Source organism: Anguilla anguilla, chromosome 13 (genome assembly GCF_013347855.1).
Source record: "Anguilla anguilla isolate fAngAng1 chromosome 13, fAngAng1.pri, whole genome shotgun sequence".
Lineage (NCBI taxonomy): Eukaryota > Metazoa > Chordata > Actinopteri > Anguilliformes > Anguillidae > Anguilla > Anguilla anguilla.
Window position 1 is genome coordinate 38,102,222 of NC_049213.1, and position 11,166 is coordinate 38,113,387.

The following is an 11,166-nucleotide window of genomic DNA, read 5'->3' on the forward strand; positions in this document are numbered from 1 at the left end:
ACTCAATATTTCTTTTATGTCTGTGTCATTATTTTTTAATTTCTCAAACCAAATTTCAGATATTTCATTATGCTTTGCCTGTACATATTATTCTCTGCTAGCAGATGAATATTTTAACGAGTTCTTCTTAAATTATTATTGTTCTTTAGATTTCTTTGGAGGTTAACTCAGGCTTCTCAAGATTACCTGCAGACACTTTCCACAGAGTTACTGACCAATCAGCTCACAGGGAAGCTTACAGGACTGGGAGCCATTACCAGTATCAGGTAATATCTTGCAAGCTCAAAGGTCTCCAACACAACTGGGCTTCTTTCATAAACTTTTCACCTTTCGATCGTTTCCCAGCCAAACTAGCCTTGGACGTCCATCAGAATATGGACGCCCAGTTGGCTGAAAGACTTCTTTTGAGCCAAATGCCATTTTCCAGCCTTACAATAAAAGGTCTGAAGGGGAATAAAAGGAACCCTAAGGGCTTCTCCTCGGGAACCCAGAGACGCAACAGACAAATAGGAGCTACTGGTTTGTCACCATTTGTTTTGCAACAGTTATGAATGCAGCTCATTATATCTTGAGACACGGCTTGCAGCTGCTGGTGCATAACTATGAACCCCATTCATGAAGCGTGCCTGACTCATTCACACAACGCTGATGATGAGAGAACAACCACACTGCCCCCGCCCCCCCCCCCCCACCCCTTTACTTCTCCACACATCGGGTCTTAAGAATAAATACTGGGCCCTCGCCGCAAAAAACAAAAACAAAAAATAAAAAACAAAAGGTTTCCTGAAAATAAGGTCTTCCATCGTCCAGTTTGTGATGGAAGAGATCCAGAGGCCTACAGAATCTTTTCAGGGGAAAAAAACAGGAAGTCGGAACCTCCAAGTGGGTGAGATATAATCTAGGCTGAATTCAGTGAGTTTCGCTAGCTGGCTGATCACAAGCGGGCTGTTGGGATGCTATTCCATTGTCTCAAAATTACACGGAGAGTTTTGTTTTGCTCCAGCGATTTCATCTTCGTGGGGGAAAACAAAACATTGTTCATAAATTTTGTCTTTATGTTTTTGCCTCTTTGGGACGCTGAACATTGAAATTAAATCATATATCAAAAGAAAAGAAAAGGCACTGCTGAAAGCCGACTCCATTTTGTTTCTAGCGTGCCACTGCTCTGAAAGCTTGGATTGCCTAAAGATGTCTGTCATGAGACAGGAATCATACTGGAGTCTGCATGTAAATGTTCATATTCCACTGAGGGTACACAGGACACACGTAACAACAATTTTCAAAATGATAATAAAAGAAATGATACAACGGTCTATATATGTTGGATCGTCACCAACAGTGCCACTGGAAAAGTTGTCAACGTTTTCTGAAAGTGTCGACTGTACACTGGTTAATCTCTGAATCTGTTTGAAATGGACAGAGGAATACGTCGTTTCTGGGGAGTGGAAGTTAAACAAAAAACACACAAAATTGTGTCTTTTCCCGTGCAAGCGCTGGAACATCCAGAAACAAGCCGATTTGAAAATAAATGCAATTCATTCCAAGAACTTTGCACATGACTGTGCAGAACAAACACGTATTTATCCTCAGCCTTTCCTTGTGTAGGGGGAGACAGCTACACACAGAGAGACAGACAGAGACTGAGAGAGAGTGACAGACAGACAGACCGACAGAGAAAGTGAGAAAGACAGAGAGAGAGTGAGTGAGGGAGAGAGAGACACATGGACAGACAGAGTCACACAGAGAGCCAGACAGAGACAGAGAGAGTGTGACAGACAGACAGAGAAAGACAGAGGGACAGAGAGAGAGACAGAAACACAGAGACGGCTTGGGTCAGAGTGCCCTTTTTGAGCTGCGGTGATGAGGCTGATGTAGGATTGATGGTGACTGGGAGGTAACCGGTGAAACAGCTCTGCCACCGCGGGGGGGGAGGGGGGGGGGGGGGTATTTGCTTTGATGCAGACGACACCTGTTTAGCACACAGATCTGAAAGAAAGCCTGCAGCACCGGCCCGGGATCTCTGCCGCGGGTCACATCCTGTGCGCTCCTGCCCTTCGAATCCAAACCTCCAGAGCCTGCCCTTCCTCCTCCTCCTCCTCCTCCACAGAAACCAGGGCTGAAAACGGTGGGTCTCTGAGGTTGGCCGCGAGCGCGTCACACGCGTGTGCGTGTGCGTGTCCACTCGCGTGTGCGTGTGCGTGTCCACCCGCGTGTGCGTGTGCGTGTCCACCCGCGTGCGAGTCAACCATCTTCCTCCCCGCCTCGTCGGGCTGTTAAATAAGGTCACTGTGTGTCTTTAAGAGGCAAACAGCCCAACTCTCAGCTCAGCGGCGGTGGAGAGCGGTCCCGGAGAAACTCGATGCAGCGGAGCCTGCAGGACTGCAGGACTGCCTGACTGCGTGACTGCCCGACTGCACGATTGCGTGACTGCACGACTGCCCGACTGCACAACTCCACGACTGCGCGCTCTCCCAGCACTCTCTGCAGAACTGAGCGCAGGTGCTTGCTGTGTTTCAGAGGATGCGCTACACCATTAAACCCTGAGGAGGTTCAGACGCTGAAGGACACTGCAGACTTTGGCCATTTAAAAAAAAAATCATTTATTTGCCTTTTGTTCAGAAGAAATCTGAATCTAGGCATTCTCTTGTGATTTCACACAAAGACAGACTGCGAGGTGTCCCTTGTTTCTCTTCCACACAACAGCAGATTTAATGCCGGTATTAAGAGGTTTAAAAAAGGAGGGCCTGAAGGCAAGCAAATTCCCTCTCTCTGTTACTGTATTAGCCCCCCCCCCCCCCCCCCCACTCCCACTCCCGCCCCACCAGCCCCCAGCCCCCACGCTGGCTCCTCCTCTATTCCCTCCCCCTGGATTAATTATGCAGCATACTGCAGCACTCTGAGTCTGGGCTGCAGTCATGTCTCTCCCTCTCCCTCTCTCTCACACGTTCTCTCTCTCCCTCTGCCTCTCTCTCTTACACACTTCCTCTCCTTCTGTCTTTGTCTTTCTCTCTCACACACTCTCACAATCTCTCCCTTTCGCTATCTCTCTCCATCTCTCTCCCTCTCTTACATGCTCTCACTCTCTCTCTCCTTCTCTCTCTCTCTCTCTCTCTCACTCTTTCCCTCCCCCCCTCCCCATCCTCTCTCTCTCTGCATCATGGGCTCAGGCTCTGCTGTGGAACAGTAAAGGGAAGCTACAGAGCTCCACGCTTCCCTGGCCACCGCACCGCAGTCCCTCTCCCACGCTGCGCCTCCCTCGAAACGCTGCGCCTCCCTCAAAATGCTGTGCCTCCTTCCAAATGTTGCGCCTCCCTCTAAACGCTGTGCCTCTCTCCAAACGCTGCACCTCACTGTCCAAATGCTACGCCTCCCTCCAAACGCTGCACCTCTCTCTCCAAATGCTGCACCTCCCTCCAAACTCTGCACCTCCCTCCAAACGCTGTACCTCTCTCTCCAAATGCTGCACCTCTCCCTCCAAACACTGCACCTCTCGCTCCAAACGCTGCGCCTCCTTCCATCGCTGCGCCTCTCCCTCCAAATGCTGAGCCTCTCTCCAAACACTGCGCCTCCCTCTCCAAACACCGCGCCTCCCTCCAAACCCTGCCCATCTCAATCCAAACACTGCGCCTCTCTCTCTAAACATTGCACCTCTCTCTCCAAACGCTGCACCTCTCTCTCCAAACGCTGCACCTCTCTCTTCAAACACTGCACCTCTCTCTCCAAACACTGCGCCTCTCTCCCCAAACACTGCGCCTCACTCCCCAAACACTGCACCTCTCTCTCCAAACACTGCGCCTCCCTCTCCAAACACCGCGCCTCCCTCCAAACCCTGCCCATCTCAATCCAAACGCTGCGCCTCTCTCTCCAAACACTGCACCTCTCTCTCCAAACACTGCGCCTCCCTCTCCAAACACCGCGCCTCCCTCCAAACCCTGCCCATCTCAATCCAAACACTGCGCCTCTCTCTCCAAACGCTGCGCCTCCCTCTCCAAACCCTGCCCCTCTCTCCAAACACTGTGCCTCTCTCTCCAAACGCTGCGCCTCCCTCTCCAAACGCTGCACCTCTCTTTCCAAACACTGCGCCTCTCTCTCCAAACGCTGCACCTCTCTTTCCAAACACTGCGCCTCCCTCTCCAAACACTGCGCCTCCTTCCAAACGCTGCCGGGGAGCTGCTAAGCAGCCCCGTCTAGGCCTGCATAATTCCCACGCGTAAGCAGGACAGTATACTGCCACCATCAGCACGTTTATCACCGCTATGTAATGCTTTTAATATACCGGTAAATAAGCTTCTTTCCCCTCCCAGTGTGGAGCACACATAATGCTTCCAGATTAATACACACTGCATAAAGGCATTAATCACACTGGGCACACAGACCCTTTCACTTTGGGTGCTGTGCTTAGTTTATACCATTTCATGATGACACTGTATATTACAAAATTGTGTATATCTGCAGGAGCGCACGGAGTACCCGGAGTAAACCCACGCGAACACGGGGAGAACATGCAAACTCCACGCAGAGGGGATCCGGTTGGCCCCGGATTCGAACCCAGAACCTCCTTCTTGCGAGGCAACAGTGCTAACCACTATGGCCAGGCACGGTGGCATAGTGGTTAGCACTGTCTCCCCGTGTAAGCGTGGGTTTACTCCGGGTACTCCGATTTCCTCCCACACTCAAAGACTTGCATGTTAGGTGCGCTCCTGCAGTTGCCCTTGACCAAGGCACTGGCCTCAGAATTGGAGTTGGTCCCCAGGCACTGCACTGCGGCTGCCCACTGCTCCTAAGTAACTAGGATGGGTCAAATGCAGAGGAAAAATTACCCCACGGGGTTCAATAAAAAGTATATCTTATATCTTATGCCACCGTGCCTGCCCCCACCATGCCCGCCCAATGCAAGCGTTTCAAGAAGCTGACTTCCAGAACTTAAACGGAACTTAACCTCAGCATTTTAACATCAGTGTTTTAACAAATTTGCTTCACATGTTAAAGCCCGAGAATTAAAGAGATTTGTGGCTGAAAGGGAGAATGAAACGGGATAAATCGCTTCCTTTATAGCGAAACACACTGTGGGAAGGGGGGAGTCTCTGTGACAGCCAGCCTATGTGCAAAATAGCTCACTAGCTTGCTTTGGTTGCAAGCTAACGTCTGGAATTTTGGGGACAGTCTCGGCTTTTAACCGTTTATTTAAAAAAAAGTTTTTTTTTTAGGTTGTGAATTATATTTTCAAGTTATTATTTTTTCCAACGGAGTCAACATTTTCAGCAGATCTGATTAAATCTCTTTGTTGACTTCATTTAAATAAATCTCTCACTGGGTCGTCCTCAGACGAGGCCTCCAGCGGCGTTTAATTTAGAAAACGTCATGGCCTAAGCTGTTAACTTATCAACCATTTTTTAGGATAGTTTAAATGTTATAAACTACTAAACGCTGCATATTTTTGGTTATTTTTACTTTGAACTTTAAACGAATTTCAATTAGGAAAAAGAAAAGTGCGCACATTTTTCACCGTTATCAAATGTAATCACAGGGCGCGGTTTCGTCTTTTGGTGTGCATCTTTGCTGTGGTTCATGAACATGTCTGGATGATTTCAGAGCAGGAAAACAGCACTGCAATCTGATGGCAGAAAACACAAGACCCTCCTCTGCGCGGTTTAATTCTTCGAGTCACAATAAATTTCAACTGCACATGAGGGGGTGTCATAAGTCTATTAAAAGAGATGCACTGTCTGCATCCTGGACAGATCACAAATGCTAATCATCCCTCCTGCTCTGGTGATATTGTGGAAACTGTCATCGGAGTATCACAATCTGAATTAATACATTTCATTGAGAATGCATGGCTAATTTAATATACTATGATCTTTATGTTGATAAATGTCATGAAAGCGTATGCTTGCTATAGCAGATATAGATAAATAAAACAAGTTTAACTCCAGTTTTATTTCACTGGCTTCACTGGATTGAATAATTTTTGACTGTATGTAATTATCCATTAATTATCTGGATTTAACGTAATTATCTGTTGAATTCCATTTAAAAATGCTACAGCAACATTTACAAACAGCTAAGGGTATGTTGAACACACACACAGACACACACACAATTCAAACTAATATTTAAGGCTGCAATTATGTTTTTGAAAGTTGTGGCAAAGTTGTCATAAAACCAGTCAGTAATGACGCACGCTATGGGGACGAAGCATTAACCACCCGTAAGGAACTCCATGCTTCAGGAAAAAATAATTCTCATGAATAATGCAAAATGTTTTTTCCCGCCCCGTGCCGTGCCTCAGAAAAAAAACTGAGCCTGTTAGCGTTTCAGTGGGGCTGTGAAACATTTCGATTGTGACCTCAGCCGCTGTGCTTAACAGTTCACTTCCACTGTTGTGCTTCCTTCATAGGCCCGCCATCTTTGGTAATTTGACTCAAAACCCTAAAATGGGCTTTGAGTGAAATAAATAAATAAATAAGAACTTCTTATGGGAATCCGGGGAGATGAATGAGATTTCTCCTACGTGTGTGCTTACCATGGCACACTTTACCAGACATCTATACCGGTTATTTTATTTGATAAAATGAGATCGATAGTCACCGTTGGAGATGAGGGTTTATGTTCCCTGCTATCGCCCATTTCCTAAACAATTATTTTTAATAACAATGCGCATTTGTTTAATTTTTGTAAAAAAATGTAATTTCCACAGTGCAGACCAAAATGGGAAACGGATGAGGATGAGCTTGGCAGCCACTCACGGTCAGAATTTGAGAATTTGCCATCGGATGAGAAGCAACATGACTCAATTTCACGATCCATCAAGCAGGCCGCCTTCCTCCAAGACGTGTTTCCCCAAATGTGGGTAAAGTGGAGGGGAGGGTTCCCCCGAGGAGCTCTCCAGACTGCGGGGTTTTTAACAGCCCTACTCGTAAACCACCCATAAAAACTCAAATATAATGTACACTCGACCTTCCGCAAAAATTGTGATTCATGTCCCCCCCCCCCCCCGTCTCCCAATGACGCTGTATCATTTGAGCATTACGAAAATGGGGGAGGAGGTTTTTAGAGGGTGGCACTCTGAAAAGGACGAGCCCATCGCTCACGACATCAGCTGAGTAATCGCGTTAAAGCCCCCTGGGTTCCGAGCATCGACAACTCCATGACCCCCCCCCCCCCCCCAACCCCCCCACCAGCCCACTGTGCTGCCATTACGCTGGTGATTAAGGAAACGCTTCGCCGATTAAAAAAAATATATATAAATATATTTCCAGTGTCTGCTGGGTCGCCACTGGCCACACGCAGTCACAGTGATCTGTCAGATAGGCTCCACACGCTTTCTGTTTTTCGACAGAATTACGCCCACCGAGGGCCGGTTTCGGCATCAGTCCGGTTCCCCCTCCCTGTGGACGGGCGCAACGCGACACCTCTTCAGCTACAGCATGTGGTGGGACGGTTCCATCCTGCCAAAACTGTGCATCGTGCCCCTGGCTGGTTAGTCTCGAGATTAATTTAGGTGCCTCCCTTACAACAAACACTTTACACTTTAATTGTAATTTCATTCGCCGTTAAGATCTCTTGCTTATGGCGAGCCTCACTGTCCAGTACGTACAGTCATTCTTTTTTTAACTGAAATGTCTGCTACACTGACCCCACTGAGATCCACCCGTCCTACTGAATACATGCATATCTCAGTTTCTGAAGAAAGAAATAACACCCACTAATGGATGGACCATTGGACCTTGTGCAGGTAGGGGATATTTCAAGACTACCTGAAATAACAACCAAATCATTATCTAGAAAATAGGTGCTACTGTTATTCCTGTCGATTGATGGAAGACAAGAAATTACTATTGAGAACAAGGACAGAAGATGAGACAATCACTGTGGGAATAAGTTTGGCGACCCAAAAGGAAGTACCAGGTTGCTTCAAGCATGCTGTTTACCTGTCAGCCCCTGACTTACAGACTCTGAGCAAGATACTATCAGCTCACTGCAAAGGGTTTTTGTATTTATGACATGTATTATACCTGATCAACCTGCTTCATTATACCTAAGCTGAAATGGCTCGTGATGATGTGGCCTAAGTAATTTCAGTCGCCAGTGTGTCCAGTTAGGAGCTTCAGGGCTGCTGAAACTGATGGTGTTTGTTTCGCTGGCAAATAGCTGTCAAACCAGATCAATTCACCAATTCACTCTTAACTGTTAAAGGGACCAAAACCCATGTTGTTTCAGTGAAATGATGCCCAAGGTGTCGAAGGCCTTTCTGTCAATCTAAGCAAGATTGCAGACTGGGGGCCGGGGGGGGGTGGGTATGGTTGTGGTGGTGCTGTAGATAGTGATTGTGGACCTATTTGGTGCCCCCCCCCCAACCCGGACTGACGGTAATCCATCCGGCCCTGGGTGGATTATAACATTGTTCTCAAACCTTTGTTGAGGGCACTTGAAAAACATTCTGGGACATATCTGTTCTAAATATTTAGTGTATTTCTGTGCTACGAAAAGGTCCAGGGTGAGATTGTTGCACACCGATACTGCATTCTGCGTTCTGTGCTTTTTTAAACTGTTATGCAACTTGATGTTTCAGAGTTGCAGTTTCAGAATGTTTGTCTTAACACTAAAAAAAGATCCTGACTGCAGCATAGCTAAAATTAATGGAAGAACTGGCTGTGCGTTCCCTGTCACTCACAGAAAAAACAGTGAAAGATGACCTTCAGCTGGTACATTTGTCAATTCACCTGCACCTTTATAACCTGCACCATGCAAGGGTTATAACCCCCCCCCCCCCCCCCCCCCCCCCCACACACACACCCCTCAAAAAAATTAAAATAAGACCTCATTGAGAACCATCCCCATTCTGTATGTTCATGCGTACATTAGGTAATCCCAGAACAGTACACACCTATGCAGAAGGGACACAGCTGGGAAACTCAATTCCTGTCCCTCAAACCACCCTATCCTGTTTCTACACTTACAATTCTACTCTGTGCTGTCTCCATGCAATACTTCACATTGAAGAAAAAGACTGCATGCATTATAAATACAAATGTATCAGACAATTACTGTCTATGATATTTCTCATTATGAGATACAGTCACTTTGAAAACTGAAACTATTATTATTTTCCTTCTGACCGTAGCGGAATGTTGCAGACAGCTAAGGTAGCCCCCTTGGAGTGCCACTAAAAATGAGCATGACCACAGTTACACACAGGACAGCAACATGCATCCCAGACATAGAAACTACATCTTACCGTGCGCAAAAGACGTCCTTCCCAGGAAAAAAAAAATATTAATGACAGGACGGGTTGCGAAATACTTATAAGTCCCTGCGGGACACTTTTAGAGACTCTTTAAAAACAGGGAGGGAGGGGGGAACAATCTGCACTTGAGGATAATTCAGCGCTATTCTCTTCTAATCCCTCTTCTTCTTTTTCTTCTTCTCAGCCTTTCTTTTTCTTATTCCAAGGTATGCAGGTCTTCTTCCTTCACACGCAGAGGGTCTCCAGAGCGCAGACCCTGGGTTGGAGCGCGAGCAGCAGTAGCGCGAGCAGTAGCGCGAGCAGCGGCGTGTACAGTACGTCAGGAGGAGGACGGGCGTGCGTTCTGTGCACTCGGGTGCACTGCGGCTCTCGTCCCACCAGCTCTTCCTGTGTTATTTTATTAATGTGTTTCCCGGCGCTGCGACCTCATTGGCCGAGCTGCTGTTCAATAAAAAATAAAAAAACACAGGGTCCTCGTTTTTAATTGGGAGGGGAGTCCTGTTTCATAGCAGAATCTGGATTTCTACATTAGCTATTCCCTGCCCCCCAAAGGTTTTTTTTTTTTTTTTTTTTGGGGGGGGGGGGGTGACTTTAAGTGCTTGTGCTGAAGAATGCTGAGCTTTGCAGATTGAAGAAAGAGAAAGAGAAGCAGGGGGTGGGGGTGGGGAGGTTAGAAAGAGGGAGAGAGACAGAGAGAGGGAGTGATGAGGGAGGGAGAGAGAGGAGAGGCAGGAAGACAGAGAGGGAAGGAGTGAGAGCAAGAGGGAGAGAGAGAGAGGGAAAGATTGAAAGAGAGGGGAAAATATCGAGGGAGAGAGAATGATTGAGGGAAGAAGAAAGGAAGAGAGAGAGAGGGAAAGATTGAGGGAGGAAGCGAGAGAGGAAAATATTCAGGGAGGGATACAGAGAGAGGGGGAGAGAGAGGGAGGATGAGAGAGGGAAGATCGAGAGAGGGAGACAGAGAGAGGGGGAGAGAGATAGAGGGGGAAAGATTGAGGAGGAAGACAGAGAGAGGGAGAGAGTGAGGGAAGCAGACAGAGAGGGGGAGAGAAAGAGGGGAAAAGATTGAGGGAGAGAGACAGAGAGAGGGGGAGAGAGAGGGAAAGATTGAGGGAGGGAGAGAGAGAGAGGGAAAGATTGAGGGAGGAACACAGAGAAAGGGGGAGAGAGAGAGAGGGAAAGATTGAGGGAGGGAGAGAGAGAGGGAAAGATTGAGGGAGGAACACAGAGAAAGGGGGAGAGAGAGAGGGAAAGATTGAGGGAGATAGACAGAGAGAGGGGGAGAGAGAGAGGGAAAGATTGAGGGAAGGAGGGAGACAGAGAGAGAGGGAGAGAGAGCGATCGAAGAGGAGGCAGATCAATGAAGCAGCTGTAGAGTCAGAGTGTGCGGTGCATTGCAGGGGGGGAGGGAAGCAGGCCAGAGGCTCTCCTCGCCTGAACCAGTCAGCAGCTCTGCAGCACTGCGGCACTGCAGGCAGAGAACGGCACGCTGAGCCGCCGCGCTCAGAGCCAGGCTACCGCTAACCCGCCGCGCTCAGAGCCAGGCTACCGCTAACCCGCCGCGCTCAGAGCCAGGCTACCGCTAACCCCCCGCGCTCAGAGCCAGGCTACCGCTAACCCCCCGCGCTCAGAGCCAGGCTACCGCTAACCCGCCGTGCTCTGAGCCAGGCTACCGCTAACCCCCCGCGCTCAGAGCCAGGCTACCGCTAACCCACCGCGCTCTGAGCCAGGCTACCGCTAACCCGCCGCGCTCTGAGCCAGGCTACCGCTGACCCGCCGCGCTCAGAGCCACGCTACCGCTAACCCCGCCACGCTCAGAGCCAGGCTACCGCTAACTCGCCACGCTCTTGGCCGGGCTACCGCTAACCCGCCACGCTCAGAGCCAGGCTACCGCACGGGCTGCTAACCCGCCAGGC

At 48.5% G+C, this 11,166-nt stretch overlaps 1 protein-coding gene across 1 annotated transcript in view; it reads right to left on the minus strand.

The window, feature by feature from the left end:
* The window catches only part of LOC118211384 (synaptotagmin-2-like), a 65,295-nt gene extending 55,630 nt beyond the window's left edge, over positions 1-9,665 (minus strand). The window contains exon 1 of the mRNA XM_035388558.1: positions 9,242-9,665. The gene's annotated coding sequence lies outside the window, so the exon portion shown is untranslated. The remainder of the gene's footprint in view (positions 1-9,241) is intronic.
* Between the last annotated feature and the right edge of the window lie 1,501 nt (positions 9,666-11,166).